This window comes from Mustela erminea, chromosome 6 (assembly GCF_009829155.1).
Source record: "Mustela erminea isolate mMusErm1 chromosome 6, mMusErm1.Pri, whole genome shotgun sequence".
Classification (NCBI taxonomy): domain Eukaryota; kingdom Metazoa; phylum Chordata; class Mammalia; order Carnivora; family Mustelidae; genus Mustela; species Mustela erminea.
This window is the reverse complement of record NC_045619.1, coordinates 81,549,601-81,574,348: the sequence shown is the minus strand read 5'-3', so window position 1 is coordinate 81,574,348 and position 24,748 is coordinate 81,549,601. Positions and strand designations below refer to the sequence as shown.

Below are 24,748 nucleotides of genomic sequence, written 5' to 3'. Positions count from 1 at the left end.
TTTTTGAGGAACCTCCATGCTTTAACTAGCCTCTAAATCTCTGCTGGGATAAGAGACCCCTTTTTTATTTCTGGGAGGTTTTTTCTTCTTTTTCTTTAGTTTATTTTTTAATGTTATGGCCATTCATAGTAAATACTATGAATCAAGAGAACGTCCTTCAAAACCTATTTTGTTCATGATGTTTCTTTGAGACTTGAATGTCCTTCAATTACTGGCCTGTCTAAAAAAAAAGTTTTGATAATAATGGTGAGTGGTATTTATTGAGTGCCTGTTACGCACTTAGTGGTGTTCTACATGGTCAACATGTATTAAATCATTTAATACTACAGCAACTCCAAGAGGTGGGTGTTATTATTGTTATTATTTACAGATAAGGGACCTCAGATGTAGAGAGGTTAATTAACTTGCCCAAGGCCGCTCAGCTGTGAGAAGTGAGCTCAGGTGGTTTGTTTGCTCTTCACCAGGCCAGCATGGCCATCTACTGCCTCCCTTTAAGAAATGAACTCTTAACACTGCTATCCAAGTTTACGTTTCACATGATAAATACAGAAAAATGTATTTACTATGAAAACCATAAAAATGAATCTATAATGCACACAATTTTTTAACAGTGTATAATGATTAAGTTGGTTTTAGAGGACAAGCTAGCATCGGGAAACACAAACCCTTCCCCTTCTTACTGTGTTAATGGTTCCATACCTCCCCAAGCCTCTTAAACATGACATTATTTTGTTTTTACGCTACATTTATTGATTGCCTTCATCCCCCTGTAATGTAAGTCTCATGAGGTCTGGGATCCCATCTGTTTACTTCTGTCCCCGCAAAGGCTACAACATAGCCTGGAACAGAGTGGGCGCCAAGTAAAGCAGACCCAGCCCTCCTTTATTATTTATTATGTATTCATTATACTGTTAGATACATCCCACATTATATATTTATCTTTGGGAGCTATTATAAAGATAGAAATTATATGTTAAATATATATTACATGTTTATATATTTAAATATTATAAATTCATACATATAGATAGAAATTATATAAAATTATATAATTTCATATAAATTATAAATTATAATTATATATTATATAATATATATTATATAATATATAAATTATAAAATTATATAAAATTATCATAAATAAACAGATTAATAAAAATCCTGACGGCCCACCAATATTTGTTGAATTGAATGCTTATTTTTTTGGAATTGTTCTTCATTGTCTTTTGTTGGCGAACAATGTGGTAGTTCTTATTTTGTGTGTAGCCTTGCATTAATGGAGTTCTTTAGAAAATGAAGACATAGTCAACAACTTAAGTAACATTCAGTAGACTATGACAATTGTGTCTTTATAAATACATCCAACGTGGCATTAATAAACACCCATCTTCACCTTGTGTTCCAGCCTCAGCAAACATCAGCAGTCTCAGACCATCCCTGGTCACGTCTCCCTTTCGTCTTGCACATGCTGAATTTTTGCTTTGTTTTCAGGACTTTGCTTGAATGTTAGTCCTCACGAAGGTTGCCCACGCATGCACACACATTCACCTCTCTACAAGAATACTTCTCTTTTCCCCCCTGGGATCTCAGAGCACTCTATAATTACTTATTTGTTTACATGTCTGCCTCTCTGACTAGACTTTTTGCTCCTAGGGGGAAGGATTAGGCCCTATGCATTTTTGTATGCATTTTTGTATCCGTGGTACCTGGCCGATGCTAGTTACTTAGTAAATGCTGCACGAATGAGTCATCTTAATAAAATCAAAGGGGAAGTCAGACAGACTACCCAAACAGTAAGTAGGATAGATGAAGATAACATTTTTATTTTGTTATCCTCTATTTGAAATACTGTGCATAGCCTGACATTGCAAGTGGTGGGAGACGGGACTTAAACCATCCTTAAAACATTTTTTTAAAAGTTTGCAGTCAGATGAGTTAGCCATTATTTGCAAAGATCTCACATTAAAGTTCTGAAGTTCAACTGAAGTTCAATTGGAGCAAAAAAAAAAATGAAAATGCTGTATGTGTTGGGCCAGGAGAAGCCCTTCTCAGTGTTGACAGCACGCGAATGAATTTATTCTGGGTGATTAGTAGGACACATCAGCAATGAATTATAAATTTTCCTTTGCAAAGGCAGCTCTTTCTCACTAATTTATATATAGGCAAAAGCCATATCTAGCACAGAAAACAAGATAAAAATAACTTCATGTATTTATAAGCAACTATAGTTACAAATCAGTACGTTCCCCTTTTAAGAAAATAGTGTAAAATTTGAGTGTGGGTGGTAGTTTGATTATGGAGATCTGTCATCTGCTTTCAGATTCATTTCAAGAAAAGCACTGGCTAATTAAATTTAATTCTCATCTTCTTCCTTCGAAGTAAAGCCTATGCAAATTATCTGGGGGGTAGATTGGATTCCTTAGGAAAAGCACCATCCTCTGAGGTGGCCCCAACTCACAGCTCTTTCTAGTAATTAGAGGTCCAGGTGAACTGGCGAGCAAAGTGTTCTGGCAGAATTTTTCACTGGAAGATGTATTCTTCAGTCTTCATTCCCTTATCAGAATTAGGAATATTCAAGACTTTCAAATGGAATAAAAGTCACATCTTTTTTAGCTGCAACAACCCCAGTCTTCATCTCTAAACATCGACTGCTAACGAGAAAGTCACCAGCTCTTTCTCGGTGTGTTTTCTTGGAGTTAAAAAGCCATGCACATCTGGTTTGGAAATTGAGAATTCTTCCTCTCCTAGGCTAATGGCAAGAGTGAAATAAGAAAGGTAAATCAGCCATCTGCTGAAGAGTTCACTAACCGGTCTACAGGGGGTGGGCAACATTTACCACTCAAGGAATCTGGATTTCAAAGTATTCACAGTAACCTGTTTGTCTTCTTGATGCCACCATATCCTCTAGAGCCTGGCTAATGATCTACTAAACATATGGCTGGGTCTGCTTGCCTTTTCCATTTCCATTACGATTTAAACTTCTGGAGGGCAGGGCTATGCACCCTTGTGTGTTTTGTTTGTGTGTGTGTGTGCGTGCGTGTGTGTGCGTGCGTGCATGTGTGTGTTTTGTTTTTGTGTCTACAGAACACCTGGAATAGTCTTACACTCAATTTTTGGGCAATATTTCAGATGATGGCTCTGGATACGTCTTGGACAATTTCATTGAACACTGTGAACCCCCCCCCGTGCCAAAATTATTGTTTGATTGTATCTTTTTAGAAGTGCTACTGATAATACAAGCAATTGCTTTTTAAGGTTTACTACTAATACAAGAGATTCAGTATGAAAAATCTCTTGGGTGGTTTCCTAAGTTTTATGCATCAGGAAAAGACAAGCACATCATTGGTTACTAGGGAAGGGCACGTGCATTTTGAAACACGTAATTAAAATCCTAAAACTTTAAATACTTTCAGTACTAATCACAGAAGTGTGGACCTAACCTGCACATATTTGTTCACTTACAATGACCAGGGAAAACATGAAATTACCCCGGTGTACCTTATGTTACTGTTTTCCACCTTGTATTTCCTAGTTGCCATTGAGATTTGAGTTTTGCTAAATAAATTTCATGTATTTGTAAGTGTAATGGTCAATGCTATTGCTACTAAGAACTATAATTTTTGCATCTGCCCTTTAGAAGAAGTTTATTAAGGAACCTGTCTCCCAAAAAGAGAGCCTGGACCAGCAGAAAGGCATTGAGTTATGGTAATGTTCCTTTCTAATTCCAGCTCCATGACTTCCTTTTGTCTGAGCTGAGACCTCCTTAACCCTTCCAAACTAGAGCTTTCTTATCTACAAAATACAGTTAATAATTCCCACTTACGAGGTAACGGTGAGGGTTAGACCAGAAAATTTATGCAGAGTATCTGGCACTGAGTGAACACAACAAATGGTAACTATCAATGAAAAAAACAATAGAAGCATTAGAGATCTTTTTAGAGAGAAGCAACAGCCAAGGTTTACAGTATATATTTTGAAGAAGATAACTTTAAATCAGTGGGCAACACTCCTCAACTTTGCCTTTATTCAGTTCTCTGTATATGCTTGAAGGCAACTTATAGTAATCAACTCTCCCTAGGCCTAAAAATATCCTTAATTGTAATTCTGTGTTTTCAGTATAACTTGCTCCAGATCACCCATTAGTTTCTTCCTTTCATCCATTCTTCTCATCTAGCCACTCAAGAATCAATTCTGAGGTTATTCTTTGCACTGGGCATGTTGAAATGTAACTGCTCCCCACAGGAGAAGGCAAGTCAGAGTCAGGTGTGGCTCAGAGGCCATCAAACCTGGCAGTGAGTGTTCTCTTCTGAACTTGCCATCTTTGGGGCTCATGACACAGCCTTAAACTTTGTCCTATCGGGTTCTTCGTCCATCAAATGAAAATACCTCCCCTCCGTCTAACAGGATGGTTAGGATGTCCAAATGAGATAATGTGTGTAAAGTAATTTTATAAATAATAAGTCATGATCAACTATTTAGCATTGTTAATAATAGTATCAGTGGGTTTTAGGCTTCAGGATTATTTTGAGAACTTCTTTCCTGAAAGCCCAGTATTTCTGCATTTGCTGTTTATAAATTGAATCAGTTAATTGTGGTTCTCTCCCATCCAGTTGGCCTTTCTCCTTTCAGCTACATTGGCAAGTCTGTTTGCCTTGCACTTACAAAAGCATAGAAATTGGGCTATAATTCTAATTAAGCCCATGTGGAGTTTAGGATTAATGTTCATATTCATTCTTGAGTGCTGCCTGAAATCACATTTTTGGTAGGTGGTGAAGTTGTGGCAGGTGCGTATGGGGTGGCGGAGTAGTTCTAAAGACTAAAGAGGTAACTGTGAGGGTTAGACCAGAAAATGTATGCACCCTCTTAAAGACTCTCTTAAGTTCTCCTTGTGTAAGAATTAAGAAACAAGAAAGTATCAATTGCTGATGACTTGCCCAAAATGTGTTTATTTTAAGAATTTCTAGTGGTATACAAATAATCTGTAAATTCTAAATCTGAGTATTTCTAAAATATTTTGGGGGGGGGTATCTCAAATACCCAAAGAATTTTCTAAACAGAGGCTGATAATTTGACCAATGCTTGACTCAGTTTCCTGGGAATGAAGTATGGAACTTTCTAGCAGAAAATTTGGCTTCCATTTTATAGCATATTGTATGGATGGGAGCAGAAGTAAAAGAACCTTCTCCAAGAGGGCACACCTATGCTCATGAGGATCTTGTAGGCTATGTGCAGGGTTAGCTATAAGCAAAGCAGAATGAGTGACTGATAAGAGGATGTGACATTGGTAGCATCAGGTACTTGCTCTCAAATATCACCCCATCTGGGTGTAAGAGATCTTGAAATGCCACCACTTGGAGAGAGAACACATGGTCTTTGGGGGAAGATGTAGAGGCAACTTCAGCTATAAAAATAGTCCTTCATCAGTTAAAAGGTCTACTACCTCTATCTCTAGCACACAGAGAAACACCGAGTACCTGGAATGAGCTTAAGGAATAGAGAGTTTAAAAGTTTATGATGAACAGTAAATCAGACCAAACCTCTTCCTCCTTCTGATGTAGTCTACATAATTCGGGGGACACTGATTCCTCGTCCAGCTCCAGGGGTCAGGCCTAAATCAACCATGGGAATTCCTGTCTCCTTGGCCCTAAGAGGGCTGGAACGCAGTTGATCACATGACGTTCTGCTGCCAACTGTCGCTACTTGGTCTAAGTTGGCTCTGATAGACTGAAAAGATGGACTTTTACACCAGAGTTGGGAATAGTTTTCTTCCCCCTCTCTCTTTCTTGCTAGCTATAACCAAGAAAGCATGTTGCCTGTTGCTACCAGCTGCCCTAGCAGCTGCCGGAGGATAAGGACAACACACTGAAGAGGGCAGAGCCACATGAATACCACAGAAACAGAGCCAGAGCCCTGTGCCTAGAGTTTGGACCTCCTAGTACAGAAATAATAATTTTCTTTATCGTCTAAAAAGTCGGTTGTCTGTGTCTTTTAGCCCAAAGCATTCTAACGAATCCATTCCCCAGTACAAATTTGTTAAATGATTTGTCAAGTAAATGGGGTAAGGGTAAAAGTGAAGGGGAAGGCAGCCAGAGAGGCCGGGGTGGGCTAGGGTGTTGGCCAGTGAAGAGCTCTGACACCTGTGCCCGGAATGGATTCCTGGCAGCTCTGCCTGGGGTCTGAGAGGAGCCCTGAGAGGACCTCTCTGAGGGGCTGCCCGGGAGCTGTGCTGGCCCAGGGCCTGTCAGGGGTCCACAGGAGGGAAGCTGAGTGCTCTCTGCGCTCCAGGCTTGCTCCAGGGTCGGGCTGCAGGAGCCTGAAGTTCACTTCCACTTGTTTACTTATTTACTGGAATTGCAAATTCTGTGAGGCCAAGTGTTTTGTCTACTTTGCTTGCTGCTGAGTCCCCTCATCACCTAGAAGAGGAGCTGCCTCAGGTAGGACCTCAGTACATGTTTTATATTTAAAAAAAAAAATAGCTTTATGAAGATATAATTCACATGCCATAAAATTGACCCCTTCAATGTGTACAGTCCAGTGGTTTTTAGTCTAGTCACAGAGTTGTGCAACTGTCACCACTATCTAATTTCAGAATGTTTTTATCATAACCAAAAAGAAACTCATTAGCAGTCCCTCCCCAATGCCCCTATCACCAGCTCCTAGAAAGTACTAATCCACTATTTTTTTTTTTGACAAAAGGAGAATTTTTCAACAGGACACTAAGAAGAATCCTCAAAGTTCTCACTCAGTTTGCCCCAGTTGACTACCATCACCTCATTCTCCTTGCCCTGTCATATTCCCCCGTGACTGTCCACTCTCCATCACACCTGGCATAAAAGCACACAGGTCTAAATGCTTCTTTAGGTCTTTATTTCCTTAGAAAGAGTCCTGTGTCAGGTACACTAAATAAATTCACGTAAATTTCTTCTGTTTATCTATCTTTGTCAGTTTGATTTTCAGACTCAGCCAGGGATCCTCGGTCGATAGAGGAAAACTTCCTCCCCTACAGTATCAAGACTGAATTTTTAAGAATTTGCAGTGTAATTCACATACCAAACAATTCACCCTTTCAGCGGTTTTCAGTACATTAACAAAGTTGTGCGGTCATCCCCGTTGTCTAATTCTGGAATATTTTCATCACCTCAGAGGGAAATGCCACACACCTGAGCAGTCTCTTCCCATTCTCTTCTCCTCTCAGCCCCTGGCACCGCTCATCTCTTTTCTGTCTCTGTGGATATGCCTGTTTTCTCAACATTCCACATAAATGGAGTCATACGGTAAGTGGAGATTGTGACTGGCTTCTTTCACATAGCATGATGTTTTCAAGGCTCATTCATGTTGTAGCATGTATCAGCACTTCATTCCTTTTTGTGGCTGAATAATGTTCCCCTGTATGGATATATTACACTTTGTTAATCTATTCTTCAACTGATTTTTGGCTTATTTCCAGTTAAGGCTATTAAGAATAATGCTCTTATGAACATTTACCTACAGCTTTTTATGTGGACATGCTTTTAATTCTCTTCGGTATTATATCTAGGAGTGGAATTGCTGGGTTATATGGTATGTCGATGTTTAACTTTTTGAGGAATTGCCAGAATGTTCTCCAGAGTAGCTGCGACATACTACGTTCCCTAATTTCTGTACCTTCTAGCCAGCTCTCGTTGCCTTTTTAATCAGAGCTATTCTAGTGGATGTGGAGTGATATTTAATTGTGGTTCTTTGGAAACATATTTTTAAAGAGCCAATAAATCTGGATCAAAACCTCATTTGACATGTGTCAGGAGGCTTTTTGCTCTCCCCTTCTGCTTACCTTGAGAGGATATCTTCTTGAGAACTCTCAGAACCCCTGGACGGTCAGAGGTAATCCTGGAAATCTAGCAAACTGAGGGGCACAAATTCTGTCCACATAAGTAGTAATTCATTTTATGTTCATGAGAAATTCCGATTGACCATTCAATATCTCTTTGATTAATAGAAATGGAAAACAAATAACATACTGCTTGGTAACTACGGTTCAGTAAAAAGTGTTTTTAGTAACATGAGCTTTGGAAGAGTAATTGAGGCGAGAATAAGTGATAAAAAGAGGTCTTGGCTGAAGCAGTGTTTCCTGATGGGAAGAGCACAGTATCTGCACACTGCCTAGGTTTGAATCCCAGCTCTCCCACTGCTTAACTGTACAACGTTAATCTTTACTTCTCATATATCTATATCCATCTGCAAAATAAGGAAAAATTTTTCTGCCTATTCGTGTGGTGAGGACTAAATTAGTCATTGAGGTAAAATGCTTGATATGGTGATGGACACAGGAAGTGCAACGTAGGTGCTGTTATGATTATCATTCATGTCCAAAATGTTGTAGCACAGGTCTTATTTTATATTTTTATCTTCACTTTTTAAAAGATTTTATTTATTTATTTGACAGAGCGAGAGAGCACAAGCAGGGAGAGCAGCAGAGGGAGAGGGAGAAGCAGGCTACCCGCTGAGCAGGGAGCCTGATGTGGGGCTCGATCCCAGGACCCTGGAATCATGACCTGAGCCAAAGGCAGACACTCAACCATCTGAGCCACCCAGGCAAGCCACAGGTCTTGTTTTAGAAACAAAGACATAAAGGCCCAGAGCAATTCGAAGACTTGTTCAGAATATACTCAAACTTCGCTTCAACCCAGAACATGTGTGTCTTGACCCTCACACCCACACTCTACTCCACTGCCTCCTTATTTGAGTAAGAAGCCAGTAAAACACAAAGGAATACAGAAATCTCTGGACCTATCTTCTTTCTCCTGTAACTGTTACTGCACTCAGCTCTGTCAGAAGGAGGAAGGACTGTGGCAAGATTTAGTCTTCATTAAGATGTCAAGTACAATCATCCTATTTCATTCAGTACAACCAAATTGAAACTGGCAGTGCTCCGGACATGCCTCAAGGTTGGGGATGGGTCAGCAGCCTCTGCCTCACTGATTACAGAGGAAAGGAGCTTGGTCAAAGAATGTGTAGCGAAGTTTGTAGCGAAGTTTTCCCTGTTAACACTTTGCTCCTATAATTGAAATCATAATGATGGCTTATGATTAGGATGGATTTCTACTGGGTTTTAATCAGTTACTTGGCTGGGTAAACTTACGTTGCGAAGAAAGTAAGTTTGGAAGTAAGCCTGCCTTCCAATAATCTTGATGGAAAGAGAACTTGACAATGCACTTCAAATAATGAGCCAAAGTGAAGTTTGTTCTTTGGGAGAGGCTTGTTTTAAGACAGCAACAAATGTACAAATGTCTTTTTCTCTGAAACAACTGTCAGTTACACCCCATTGCAATCCAGGGGCTAGATTGGATCAGGAACCTTCAACCTTTTATGCCTGTGACCCACAACAAGAAATACATTTCTATCATAGGTACACACACACAGACACACACACACATACAGTGAATTTTAGAAAATAAATCTTACCATTACTAATTAGAATGCATTCTGTTTTCTATTTTGTTCTATTTCATTTAAAAATGCTAGTTGTAATCCAATAAATTGATTTTAGGATCCACTTATCAACTACAACCTGCAGTTTGCAGACGCCATATTAAATGGATCTTGGGGTATCCTCTTTAGTTCTGGCACTATAATAATCTTTATTAGTAAGAATATTAAGAATGCAACTTTGATAGTCTTTGCCCTCCATGCTTCACCTTAAATGTTGAAGGCCTTGTGTTTAAGGGTATTTTTATAGGGAAAACATTTGCTTTTCACATATTCTTTACTCCCCTCTGGAGATTATTCCATCCCTCAACTTGGAAAGAAGTACTTGTATATCCTGAAGTGAATCTTGAAGTTATACTGTGTTTATTAATGACTCACACTAATAAACTTTAAGTAATATTATAAGAGAGCTTAGTTCTAGTGTCTACTATATTACATTTTTCACTGCATACAGATTCACCCTTTTAAAAAATATATCGGGGCGCCTGGGTGGTTCAGTTCTTAAATGTCTGCTTTTGGCTCAGGTCATAATCCCAGGGTCCTGGGATCAAGCCCCACACCGGGCTTCCTTCTCAGCGGGAAGCCTGCTTCTCCCTCCCGCACTACCCCTGCTTGTGTTTCCTCTCTGCCTGTGTGTCTCTCTGTCAAAAAAAAAAAAAAAAAAGTCTTTAAAAAATATAATAAGAATTTAAAGTGAAAAACAAGTTGCACAACAGTCTTTATCTTATGTTACTGTTTGTATTTTAGAGAACTTTAAGTATATACTTTTATTTATATACTTTTTGGAAAAGAAAAATTTTTTGGTACAATTTTGGGGGTAAATGCCATACTTACTTCAAGAGAATGTTAGTGCGCATAGTTAATACTTCTACAAAACAAATGAATTGGAAGAGAATGCTCTCCAAGATTCTTTCCATTCTAAAAGTCTTGGATTCTAAACCCTTCCAGTTGCTCAGATAGGCATTCTATATCCAAAGCAAGGAGAACAAAACCAGTCCCTGCTATTGAGGAATTTATATTCTCAAAAGGTTGGACATCGATATATATGTGTATATATATGTGTGTGTGTGTGTGTGTGTGTGTGTGTGTGTGTCAAGGGAGAACATGAAAAGTACACTGCCATTTATAGAGACGTTTGGCTATCTTTTGCAAATCAAGTTGTTCCAGACAGTTATTTTAAAAATAACTTTGTTATTTTAAGAAGCAAAAATTTAAAAAATATGTTAGACGGAGGTCCGTCTGAAATGTATTATACTCTTCACTTCACCAGGAAATGATATGAATACAATGGACACATCATTATGAACCGCACTTACTAACTGGAGAGTAATGTGGCTCAGTAGTACCATCAGAGTTAGCTGAGGGACATTGGGCTGCTTGTCCTGAATTGAGTGATTTCACTCTGCAGTAATTTTTAGTAGTTTCGTTTTTCTGGATTCCTCTGTAGATGACATTGTTGATATCTCTCAGAATGCTAACCTGGAGGAAGAAACTCTTTGCTCCATTTCAAATTCACTGGTCTAAAATATTACATTTAAAAAACAACTAATTACATTTTTTAGAACAACATGTCAAGTGTTTAATAGGCTCTGAGTTTGGGCCTCACCTCTGAATAGCATACATAGACTTTGTAATATCTCCTTGTACTTAGAGCTCTTATTTTTAGTGGTCTCCGGCTCTGGTCTGTGTTTCTAATAGGTGTGATTGTCTAGTAGCTTGGATTGTGGCCTAGAAGTATCTGAAAGGATGTGCAAGAGAGGCCAGATGTGGAGGGAAGAACTCCATGGCTAATATTGGAAGTGAAAAATCCAAATATGGTGATGTTTAAACAAGCAGTCATAGAAAATTTACTTCTTAGGGATTCTGTCAAGAAATATGCAAGTCATTTATTAAAGTATATACTGAAGAATAGTTATAATTTTATTCTTTTTTTAAAGACATCTATTTTATTTTATTTAGATTTTATTTGTTTATTTGAGAGAGAGAGAATGAGTAAGAGAGCATGAGACGGGGGAGGTTTAGAGGGAGCAGCAGACTCCCTGATGAGCAGGGACCGAGTAGACTCGATCCTGGAATTTCAGGATCAGGACCTGGACCGAAGGCAGTCACTTAACAACGGAGCCACCCAGGTGCCCCTAATTTTATTCTTTTTCAAGAAAATATTAAAGATAAGTAGAAACTGGAAAGAGCAAAATTCTTAGCCACATGACATAAGCTGCTAAGAGGGAAAAAATTTTAAAAATTGGACAAACATCTATATTTTTTCTCTTTAACAATATTAAATTCCTATTATTATTTATATCAATTATCTTATTTGTTCCTTATAATAAAATCAAGGTTATCAACATAATAGCTAAAGACTGAGTGTGCCATAGGATTGCCTGGCCCCAGGGGTACCAATCACAGAACCCTGGAGATGGGATACATGACTGTTGAGTGTCCATTCCTAAGCCTTCTTCCTCCAGGAAGTTGACCAGCTTTGTGACAGTGTGGAGACAAAGCCAGTGAGCTTGACATCTTAAAACAAACCCTGTGTGTAGAATTGGTAGAGAGAAGCATTAAGAATAACCACAGGGGTTGGGGGGGTACCCGGGTGGCCCAGTCAGTTGTGTCTGCCCTCAGGTCATGACCCCAGAGTTCTGGGATAAAGGCCCACATCAGGCTCCCTATTCAGCGAGGAGTCTGCGTCTCCCTCTCTCTCTCTCTCAACCTCTCTCTGCCCCTTCCCCAACTCATATGCTCTCTCTCACTCACCCCCTCTGAAATGAATAAATAAAAATCTTAAAAAGAAAAAAAAAAAAAAAAAGAATAACCGCAAGGTAAAACCCCGCCCCAGCAACTGTGCAGGGAGCTTTCTGATCTGTCAATTGAAAGAGATGCTCCATGTCTGTGAGCTATTTCTGGAATACTTGTGAGCACCCCAGATGTGCATTTGACACAAGCAAAATGCGTCACATCAAGTTCTAATCTCGTCTGAGGGAGGGATGCTTAAAAACCTAACCCAAACAAAGTCCAAATTAAACTAAATGAAACTGTAAAATAAAACCAACCCACGCACCCAAACCCCCCACGAAGCAAGATCGGCTTTTACAGAGGTTTATTTATGGAAGGGAGATTGGGCCAGCAATGGGAGCGTTGTTGGACATTTGCATTATATTTAGACTTGAGCAAAACACTGGATTTGCCATGCTGTATGATTTTCCCAAATATGTTAGTTCCTGGCCGCCTTGCTAATACCAGAGCCATGCAGCTGGAGGGGCTGAAAGACCACCTTGGAAAAGGTAACAGGAGCAACATTATGCAAAGTCCTGAGGGCTTGTCTCTTTGTGGGTCCCCATAGTTTGTATTTTTATGCAATCCATTATCTGGAAGAGGGAATGAACAGCATGCTAACAACAGTCCCTGAGATGACTAAATGGGGAGGTGTTATAAGCTTTGATAAATGGCCCGGATATGAACAGCAGTATGGTTCACAAAAACCAAATCGGGTCAGAAATATGGATGAAAAAACATGAAATTGCTCTCAGAAAGATGCAAACAAATATCTGGCACAAATCACATCAGAAGCATTCATGGGAGAAGAGAAGAGGATCTTGAGAAGGGGGATTACTAGAAGCAAGCTACGACGGAGAGTCACAGATGAGCTCAGAGCAAATATGGAAAGAAAGACCAAGCAGGATTCTCCGAGGCAGTGCTGAAGCACTCCGGAAGGAAGTTTGTAGTCTCCCACACGAGTATGGCTGAAAGTACTTTAAGCCAACCGTACTCAGTTTTGAGCACCTAAATAAACAATGTTGACAGTCTTGGCTGAAACCCAGAGATAAATAATGAACATGATTAATGGAAGGGACACATTGATTTATGAAGAAAGATTTATGGAGTACATCGTGTGGCTAAGCGGTGGCCTGAAACAGCATGGTAGACCGTCTAGAAATGATACCCTCATATGTAGGCATTGAAATGAAAGGGAAAAAAGAGAATGTAAGGATAAAATAGGATAGGATTAATTAACAAGAGGGGAACATAAGATTGAATTTTAAGTGCTGATTGAACTAACACTGAGATCGTTACCTATTTTGATGGTGAAATGTTCAATCACGAATGGACTTTTAAAGGAGAATGCTGAATCCACTGTCAGTTATGACAGCTCCAACCAGAAAGGTCACCGAAAGGAACAATTCCGTCCTGGCTGTAATATGGATGAAACAAATGGGTCTCTTTTACTTCTGATTTCTCTGTTTCTCTTCTTTGACCTGTAAGCAAATAAGCTTGCTTTTAACAGAATTCTGAAAGAGCTGCCTTTGTCAGTTTAATAAGGGGAAATGACAAGGGGGAAAAAGCCCTTATTCTTACCTTAACAAAAACTGTAGTATCATTTTCTATACTTGTGTTTTACTGAAGGACCTGCCCCTGCATCCAGAAATTATGTGTAAATGGAAAAGAAAGAACTCAAAGGCTTTATATAGTTTTAAAAGACGTCTGCCTTCATTTTAGTGGGCAAGATTTCTTTTAAAACCCCTATTGGGATTTTCTCTGGCATTGATTGAAGAGTTTTTATAAACTATGCGAACGGTCATTCCAACATGATCTTTTAAAACTGAGAATACAAGATAACCCAATTTTGTTCCCATTTTCTCATTACCACATTGGAGGCAGGTATTATTTGTTGAAGGAAAACAAGACATTCGGTATAGATTTAAATACAGAAAAAAATAAGTAACCTGCCCAAGGGTCTCCAGTCTGATATGAAATGCTTAAAGAAATGAGGCCCGTTTGGGGATCATTGTAAATGGCACTTAGCATATGAGTGCAAGGTTGAAGATTTAAGCCAGGATCTTAAGAAGATCTGGTTATGCTATTAAATGTATACTAAAGTAAACCCTTGAGTCATGCGAAGAACGAAGCTACTTAGTAAATGGCAAGATATATTTAAATGGCAAAATAAAAAATCATCTACAGTTTAGTTTGAGCTTAAACTTGATCTTCAGCTCTGACTCTTGTTGGCATATCTGTAAGGAAACCATGACAAATTATAGTGATCCTGTGTTTCATGATATCAGGCTACTGCAGTAGCTAGTGATTGCCTGATATATAACTGGCACTCAATAGATGTTTGTTGAATGAATGAATGAATGAATGGGGGAAAGGATTGGCCCAACTATATTTAGTAGTTGACCCTAAAAGCCTCCTATAACCAGTTTCTGCAGGAGACATCAAAGTGACTGTATTTCATCCCTCCCCCGCCATGTTTTTCTCTCATTCTTCCGAGTCATGTTACTGTTTTCCCTCTCAGCCTAACTGGGCATTTCAGAGCGCTTACTTAGTGCTGAGTACTGGGCTAGATGCTGGGGTCACAAGATGAGTAAGACAATTTCTCTTCCCAAGGGGGTTATAGTTGAGACAGCCCGCTAAATCTTATACATTTTTATATTAATAGGAATAGTTTATATTATATATATAAGCAAGAATATATAATAAGCAAATCATTACAGTTCACTTGATCAGTGCCACAGTAGGATTTTGTGTCAGGAGCCAGGGAAGCACGGAGAAGAGAGTGTCTAAGTCCTCAGGATCGCAGAAATGTGGCCAAGGTGCTAGGAAATCTTTCTCCTTCCAAGGATTCTCTCTACCTCCACTTTAACCCAAATCTGTGTCTGTGTATGCATTTGGAAGACAGGATGATTAACTCCAGACCTCATACTTTTCTGTCCTCTACATTCTGTAACACACAAGGACGTCCCTTTTTATTGGGAAGTTTGGCCTCTAATGTTCTTTAAATTACTTGCCTGTGAAGGCAAAAAGGTCTGCTTAAAATTCATTTGTGATTTCTCTATGCAATGTTAACTTGTTTGTGTCAGTCTCTTTCCATTGCAACCTCAAGAAATTATTTAAAATGAAATCAATTTGCAGGAATGCCTGATTTCATGTGTCAAATATAAAGACCCACTAAAAATTGTTTATTCTCAGCAGGATTGTAGCATGTGAAATTGCTGGTTTGCAAAATTCATTTTACTCTGTTATTTTTATAAGCATATTTTGCTGTCAGTACGTAGTAAAAGATGCAGTGGATAAAAGTACAATACAGGCTGTAGTCTGTAATATCTAAAAAAAAAAGTCTACTTAGCAACATATTAGGTATGCTTTATTCAGTCCACATAACACTAAGGTTTTTAATTTAATTTATGTTTCTGTTGACTGGATGTAAATAAATAAAAAGGAGGAAGTTCTTTGCATACCACTCTCTCAGGGGAAGGCAGTATAGAGATAACCTGCACTTTGATCATTTTATTTTACAATCAGTATCTTAGATGGCAGATTTAAGACAGGTTCTGTAGATTGCTGCTCGGCTTTTATTACGAAGGCCTGATGTGAACAGGATATATACCACAATATAATATTACTATCCATCTTGTACTTCAACCACATTTCAGTGCACAACAGTAAATCATCTGTAGCTAGATACTAGATAATATGTTGTGTAAATCCCCCTTCCTTGGTCTGTGTATGAGTTTAAATATAAGCATATTATCATGTTGAAGTACAGTTAGACTATCACAATTCCATTATCTACCACCATTTTCAAAGTAGGAGCAGTAATACAGGAACAGAGGCATCCTTCTTCCTTTTGAAATCTGTCAATCATGTTCCACGAATGCCGACAGAGTTGAAGCCTACTGCCTGCCAAACTGCCCCAACACAGAGAGAGATCAGTAAAATAGTACTTTATGCAGTGTATATTCAGAGAAACGCACTACCATGCCTAACGGAGAGGAAAGAGCGTTGGATTTTAACACAGGAGGCACACATCCTGGGAGATCCAGACTCATCATTCAGCTGCCCAGCTCTCACCCAAGGTCTGGTCTAGCTGGGGCAACTTAGTTACGGCTTTTGAAGCATTTTATGTATTAGGTACCGTATCTCGTAATTCACTTTGTTAATGGCATCAGACAGAAATTTAGACATTAGACATCTGATTAGAAATTAGACACTTCTTTAGGTAGGTTAATGCATGTAAAGTGCATAAACAGCTCCCAGAACTTAGTAACTAATTAGTGATTGTTTTGGGTGGTGATGAGGATGATGGAAGAAACAGGGGCATTTTTATCAGGGCTGCAACCAGGCGGAGGCAAGTGACATGCGGGGGCCAGAGAGTGGGGGCCTCCTCAGCTTCTGCACCCTTGGCCCCTTGTGTGTTTCACCCTCCTCCTGGCCTTGATGTTTTAATCAGACAAAAGCAATCCTATTTTAAAAATATCTCATAACACTGAGACACCGGCTGACTCAGCTGGGAGAGCTGGCAACTCTTGATCTCTAGGTCGTAGGTCTGAGCCCCACATTCTGTGCAGAGATTACTTAAATAAACTTTAAAAAAAAGTGTCATAACAGGATAATTATAAATTATGTAGCTTATACCTGTATGCTCTTCTGGTAACCATTACATATTAGTTATGGACAGCTTTTAGATCTTATATTTGGGATATTAACAATAGAAAAAAATAGTGAATATAGGAGTATGTACATTTAATAGACATTTAAAATGTGCATATTATGTGTCATATGTTTACACAAAATTAGGCACATCCATAAAATATGTATACATCATAGTATTTACATTCTCTGACATAATTTAGGATATGTTCCTATAAACATAATCAACTTACCAACTTATGTCCATCCTACGTATGTATACAAACTCACAAAGATACCTGTGTGGGACCCACATGCAAGCCCCTTCTGCCTTCTGAGGACTCCGCAAATTCAAAGTTACCTATTTAAAGGGATTGACAGTGTTTTACATCAACCTCTCTGCCTCATCGATGCCTCCAAGTTCATCTGATTTGCCAGGACCACAAAGCAAGCCCAAGGAAAAACTCTGTTTAGGACTTCGATCTTCAGCGTCTCACATATTGGAAGTAAAAACTCTCCACCTAGGGCTTTTTTTTTATTGCTTCCCGCAGGCTGATATTGTTGAGACTCCAACTGATGATAGACTGGCAGGTGCCGGCTCGGGAGCAGGTGCGGGAGCGGGTGCGGGAGCGGGTGCGGAGCGGGAGCGGGAGCGGGGCGGGGCGCGTAAGGAAGAGCGGCGGCAGCGCGCGCCAGGGGCGCAGTCCCCAGACCCAATCTCCCGGGAGACCGTGTGTTTGTGCGCGCACTTTCCTAAACAGGTAAATTTAGAACTTCGTGTAGGTGTGCTTATATAAATATACCTCTGCCTTATTTTTCAAGGCCCTGAAGAAGACCGTAACAAGACCGAGATCTTCTGTGTGGTTAGGCTTTCTTTTTTCTTTCCTTTTCTGTTTTGTTTTGTTTTAATGGATAACTGAATCCCTGTTGAAGTCAGAAATGCCAGGAACTCAGTGGCAAGTGGACATGCAGGAATTCTGGCAGGGGCCTTGTGACTACTTATTTTACTTTAAAAACGATGATCTAGATAGTATATGAATTCCTTCTCCATGTAAACATTTGAACATCACAAGTAAAGCTAATGTTCCTTTAAACCAGTCTCCACTTCCCCATCCTGGTTTCCTTCCCGGTTTGATGTCTGCTACTCTAGAACTTCCTCTGCGCATTTACATGTATATATAAATATACATATATACATATATATATACACACACACACATATACATAGACATATATAATATTTATATATGATAATTAACAGATACACGTAATTATATAGAATATATACACCTAATTAACATATATAATACATATATAATGTATATCTATATATGTCTATATATCCGTATATATGCATTTTACATGCGTCTGTATGTACTTTTATAGGAATGGTATGGTTCTGGAGTTTCTTTCTCCCATTTCTCCTCATCTTTGGAGGTGTTTCCACCATCATACATATAAATATACCTGGTTCTCTTTAGCTCTGGCATCATATGCCACAGTGTATTTATACAGGAGTTTATTTAATTAAGCCCCCACTGAGCACAAGGCATGAAACTTACTATGTGCTTAGTAGAAATTTGTTGAACATGAATAAATAAATTTTCTTTGCTGGGCAACAGAAGGGAAAACATCTTTAGAAATGGATGCCTACATGTGATAAAGGGATGACCATATCCTGTACTTAGTCATAGACTAATTTCCTCCTACGACACTAGTAATAAACATTCACTTGTCACAGACTATGTGTCAGACATCATGGATGCACTTCACATGCATTTCTTCATCTCTGATGCACATATTCTTATTATCCTCATTTTACTAATGGGAAAATTAAGGCTCAAAGAGGTTCTGTCATTTGCCCAAGGCTCATTGCTAGCTAGGGGTGGAGGCTGTTTTCACACCCAAAGACCAAAGCCTCAGCGATTACCCCCTCTGGCATTACGCTCCTTCTACAATTTGAGAGAGAAGAAGACGGGGAGCGAGAGGAGGCAGGAGGGAGGGCATGTTTTGTATTCTCTGCTGTTTTTATCTCTCGCCTTCTACATTAAAAAAAATAGTAACTCGAAGATGAAGAGTAAGCTTGGGATGGGACGCAGTAGGAATAGGACAAGGACAAGAAAGAAAGGTTACATAGGCAAGAGGAAGTAGTAAAGATAGTGGGTAGAAAAAAAAGGACATAGACATTCCCCAAATTCCAAGCTGGAGCACCCAAAGAATATAAAATAAACCTGATAATTTGTGAACAAATATGAGCAACATGTTTAGGTCATTGGAAATTTAAAGGCAAGTTAGTGGGGGGGGGCAATAACTTTCAGCGGGGGCGGGTGGTAAGGGTCCAGAGAGATGTTCTGGAAGTCACATGGGCTGGAATGAGAAGGCGACATAAAACAGCCTTGTAGGTCTGATGGTCCAGAGAGAGATTTCCAGAAGGGCGAACTACAGAAGGATGATATGTCATGGTTTCCTCTTTAGGTAAGTGCCCTGGGTGATTCGTTGATAAACACCGTAGCTTAGGGGCCGTGGGGCACAGACAAAAGAAGGGAGCTGACTCGTTGTGGCAGGGGGTTATGGAGAGGGACTTGGAGACCAGAGCCTGAAGAACAGACCAAGCCTGGAGAAGCTGGCTCAGTGGTCAGTGGCTGAGGCTCAACCTTTGCCTGAATGGGGTGGTTCTTTCTGCACGATCCCTGCCACTCACTCAGCCTCTCCACCAATTTCACTGGTGACAGAGAGCTGTTGATTGAAGCCTGGGTATTTTCGGGGAATTCATTATTTCACTTAGCCAAAATCACTTTTCCTACTTACACCCACCTTGCGCCCATTTTCTTCCCTGGGAACAGCTCTAGAGGACCTGGTGCCTTGGTCCTCCCAGCCTATCTCCACCATCCTCAACCCTGGGCTAAATATGTCTTCTAGTCATCATGTTCTCTTATCATCCTGAATTATATTCTCTGGGTACACCTGACTTGTCAACGTTCTCCTTAAAATATAAGTCCTAGAACTGATGATAAAAGACCAGACACTGTGTGCCCAGTTATGGGTACAGTGGGGCTTTTACCATCCTTGGCATGGACAGCCTCATTAATGCGACTGAAGATTATTGCTTACTTGTGTAGCCGTGGAGGTTAATTGAAAGTCCTGTCTGGGATTTCCTAGCTGTTGCCCTCCCCTATGCCAGCAAGATCTCTTCATAATATTTCCTTGAATGGCTTTTTCAAAGGTTAATGAACCAGCGTTTTGAGTGGTGGGTTTGGAAGTGCTTTTGTTACGTGATTAAAAGTAACTAACCAAAAAATAAATAAATAACATTTAAACCAATAAAATATAACACTAACTAAGTAAATGAGTTCACTGGTTCCATCAGGCCGTGCATGTGTTTGACCTGATTCTATGCACCTGAAAGAAATATTGAAAGGTAGTAAGGGTCTGTTGGATGTGGGGGAAGAGGGTCGGATGTGTGTTTATGTCATGCATTTCCTCCATCTTCCAGAACTCTTGGTCTCCTCCTCAAATAATTTTGGGCCTGAAATGAACTTGAAAATTCCCTCCTATTTAGCCAGAGGCCAGGTTTCCCATGAATTATTTGTTATTTTTATAGAATGCGTGCTCAGAGGCTTCTCTTCCTCCATCTTTCTCTAGTTGCTATGGAAGAAGATCCCTCTAAGTAGGAGTTGGGGATTTTCTTCAATAGCAGCCTTTCCCTCTCATTTCTGTTTACACTTGACTGGGGAGTCAGGGTCACCAGTCCTATCTTCAGTTATGTAGCTCATCACACCCTCCTTTGGCTTCTGTGATACTGACCTCTCCTGGTTTTCCACTCACCCTACTATATCTTCTGTTTGGTCTCCACATCTCTTCCCCCTTGCGGTGTACGCTCCTTGATCACCTCATTCATTCCCATGCTGGTGACTTTCATGTGTGTGTCTCTTCCTTCTGGTTCTCTTCCTTGAGGCCAAGATGTACATATCCAACAGCCTCCTTGACATTGCACTTTAAGTGGTGGTAAGTGTCACAAACTTAACTTGCTCCCAACTAAACTCTTGTTCTCCAAGTACTCCGTAAGTGGGCATCTTGCGGTTTTTGTCATACAGTCAATAGGATTGTCATCTGCCTTGTTCTCTGTCCCTGATCTTGAGACTTAGATATTGAAGCAGCGTAGCACCATGACCAAGGGCTAGGCAGCCTGCATCGCATATCAGCTCTACCACTTACTAGCTGTGACTCAGGATCCCTTGCTGAACCTCAGTTTGCCCATCTGTCAAATAGAGTAGACAAAAATATCTCTTAGGATTGTTGTGAGAGTTAAAGAATGTTTAAGGTGTGCGAACCAGTGTCTGATAACAGTAAGTGCTCCGTAAACATTAGCTCTTGGTGGGACCTCCACTCTCCTCTCCTAGAGCCAGAGGCAGATTTGCTGTGAGGCAAATAAAATTTGGTTTTGTCCAGGACCCTTCCAACATCTTGTACCTGCTGTTATATTTGTATTTTTTTGTATTTACAATTTTAAAAAAATGGCATTCGCAAATTGTATAAATTCCAGGGCCACAAAATTTGAATCTTGCTCCTCCCTGTCGTCCTGCATAAAGACACCTCCAAATGCCATAGAAAGTATATCTCCTGATTTCCATCTCAGCTAACACAAGCCTACCTATGCCACTGCTGGCTCTTGTCTGGACCATTAGAATAACTTCCTAACTGGTCTCTTTGCTTCTGATTTTTCTCAGTTTAAGGCCTTCTTGAGCCAGAGTGATCTCTCTAGAAAGCAAATTCTCACTTAAACCCTTTCAATGGAATGCTGCATAGAAATTTCAGGGAACAATTCTACACTTATGTAGAATTCTCTCTGTGTCTGTTAACAAATTTTACTTTAAAAGCACACTTCACTTTATGTTCCTGGACATAAAATTTCACACTCCTTAATGTGGGCTGTAAGGTAATGAATGACTGATACTGTTTGTTGCCTGACATAATCTATCCACATACCCTGCTCCGACCTTTGATCTTGCTGGAAGATTCTTGCCCTACCCTCATTCTAAATTCTATATCCTCTCTCCTCCTCCCGCATCCCTGGCCACTTTCTGATTTTCTATTATTCCTTCACAGACCTCATTATAACTTGCGCTTCATAAATGTTTTCTGGGTTTATTTATTTAATTTCTCTTTTTCTCATTAGACTGAAAGTGCCATGAGGGCAGGGTCCATGCCAGTGTTGTATTCCCAGCATTAGCACGATGTCCGGCATAAATACGCAGGAAGTATTTGTTGAACGAATGACAGCCTCACTTTGGCCTGCTTTTTTCCCTGCGCTCAGAAGAAGGTGAGATATATTTTCGTAGGAGAACTTATCTTTAAGGTAAGCCCTGTTAAGCCTAAAGTCACCCAAACAGTCTCCCAGCTGACTACACTTATTGGTGCTTTGGCTTAAGGCATTCACCATAAATCGCATAAATAATGGGGGCAGTGAAGAATTGGTTGACTGTGATGGGATAGTTTAACTGAGTGGGAGAATAACTCGGTGTAGTGTGGGTAGGTAGACAATATGATATTATGTAGGAAACCTGCTGACTTTTAGATATGGAGCACATCCATGCACATCACTAAAATTTGTGAATTCTTGTTTTCCCAGGGCATTCTCATATCATCTAATATTATAAGCTACAAAGTGAGAACATTATTTGCTCTTCCGATTGTTAGGTCTCATTTCTGTTTCGTATCTTATTGCATTGTCCAAAATTTACAGAGTAATTTTAAATAATGATAGCTTTATCAAGTATCTTTGTTTCTTCCTGGTTTTAATGGGAATTTCTTCCCTGGCTGTTGATGTTTTCTCTGTGTACGATGTATATATATATATATATATTTTTTTTAAATTTTATTTATTTATTTGTTAGAGAGAGAGAGGGAGAGAGAGAGCAAGCACAGGCAGACAGAACGGCAGGCAGAGGCAGAGGGAGAAGCAGGCTCCGTGCTGAGCAAGGAGCCCGATGTGGGATTTGATCCCAGGACGCTGGGATCATGGCCTGAGCCAAAGGCAGCCGCTTAACCAACTGAGCCACCCAAGCATGATGTATGATATTTTTTTTAAAAAATCACATTAAGGAGGGTTCTTTTTCCCCCCCTGAGAGATGTTTAAATAAGGAACAAGTGGAAACATGTGAAAAAGTATAACTTTTTTTTTTTTACATTCTATGAGATTCTGGTTTATTTTCATACATAAAATTGCACTGATGATAGAATTTGACTTTTTTTCTTGTCTCATTTTTCTAGGTAAATCTATTGATGAACACCCCATCTTCCTGGTAAATGGTAGAGCTGAGGTTGCAGAGATCATAAAATGGACTTGCTAAGTGACCCACGCAAGTATCGAGCATTATGGCTGAAGAAGTGACTGTTGTCTACTCTTACTTTCATTGCCCTTTCCTAACACGAACTCTGTATTTAATATATACTTCAGGATAGACTACCTATAGTTACTATTTAATGAGTGCTTATCATGTGCCAACTTATGCAAAGCAGTTTGTATGGTTGGTTTCATTTAATTCTCACAAAATTCTACGAGGTAGGTGCTATCACTGTTATTCCTGTTTTACAGTGACAAATTAAGGAGGGTCGGTTTATTTGCCTCCACACAGCTGCTAAGTGGTAAAGCAGGGATTTGAAACCTTGCAGTCTATCTTCATGTCCTGTGCTGTTACTACCTCCTACATTACCAATAAACCACTGTTAATTTTGAAATCTATTTAAAATTAGTTACCATAATTTCAAAGATCCAAAGCAAGAAATCAGTAGATTGGAACCAAATTTGAAATGAAATGACAGAAATATGCAAAGGTTTTCATCAAAATTTCTCCATTATTTTAACATTTGTAATAGATATTTGCCCTAAAAATCCCTGTGTTGCTAAGAAGCTAATTATCAGAACTTTCTTGGTAATGAGCTTGTATAAGTGTTTCAAGTCTATATCTACACCAAAAAGATTATCTAGAATTTCTAACATAATATTGTTTTCCTGAGTTACAGTAATGATTCCACATTTGTTTATTATCATTTATACTCACTGCTAGCACATTATCAAAATGAAGTCAGGGTGGTGTTTACATTTCCATTAGAATACTAAGGGTTTTTGCTATTTTAAACAATTTTTTAAAGACAGTGACAACCTACAAACAACTGGAAACTGAAAACACCATAGTCATTACCCAGATTTAGATTCTAAAGGGACAAAATGATCTCATAAAGAGTGCTACTTAAAACAATGATAAAATTCCAGTCAAAATAATAAGTGAAATCTTCAGAAATGCAATAATGTCATAAAACATTTTACCCTTCAGAACCAAAAAAACACATTTGAATTAATATCTGGGATTATGGCCTTAATAAATTGATTGCAAGGCATTTTTCCTAGTGCTTACTAAACCTCATGGTCTCATATGATATTCTTGTAGCACACACCTCACATTTAACTTAGATCATCTGTGCCTGCTCAGGTCAACTCTTTGCTGTTACAGACACATGGAACCACATCACTGTTTATAATCCTGGCAAGAGTTGTCATCAGGACTGTGAGGCTTCCAAAACCATCTGAACAGAAGAAGTGTTTGTGTCTTTATTGCAGGCATAACTTACTCTGATCAAATGAATTTTATGAAAATCAATATATTACAGGAGATTAGTGAAATGGACTTAATATTCTGTAGAAGAAGGATTCTCCCTGCATCTTCAATAAATTTCGCTTCAAAATTTAGCTCTCTTCGTACCTTTAAAGCATGATGTGACTTACAAAAAAATCTGGAGATGAATCTTGTGTGAAATACCATGTTTATCATGGAAAACAAATAGTAATTGAAGTGCATCCTCCGTGGTTGTGAATTCA

At 39.3% G+C, this 24,748-nt stretch overlaps 1 long non-coding RNA gene across 2 annotated transcripts; it reads left to right on the top strand.

The window, feature by feature from the left end:
• The first annotated feature begins 10,434 nt into the window (after positions 1-10,434).
• Positions 10,435-23,639, top strand: LOC116592405. 2 transcript variants are annotated; one of them, XR_004286482.1, is made up of 3 exons: positions 10,435-10,493; positions 22,049-22,192; positions 23,143-23,639. It is a non-coding gene; the product is annotated as an uncharacterized LOC116592405 (long non-coding RNA). The 2 variants fall into 2 exon arrangements; XR_004286483.1 differs by lacking the exon at positions 10,435-10,493 and adding an exon at positions 17,558-17,633.
• Positions 23,640-24,748: the final 1,109 nt, after the last annotated feature.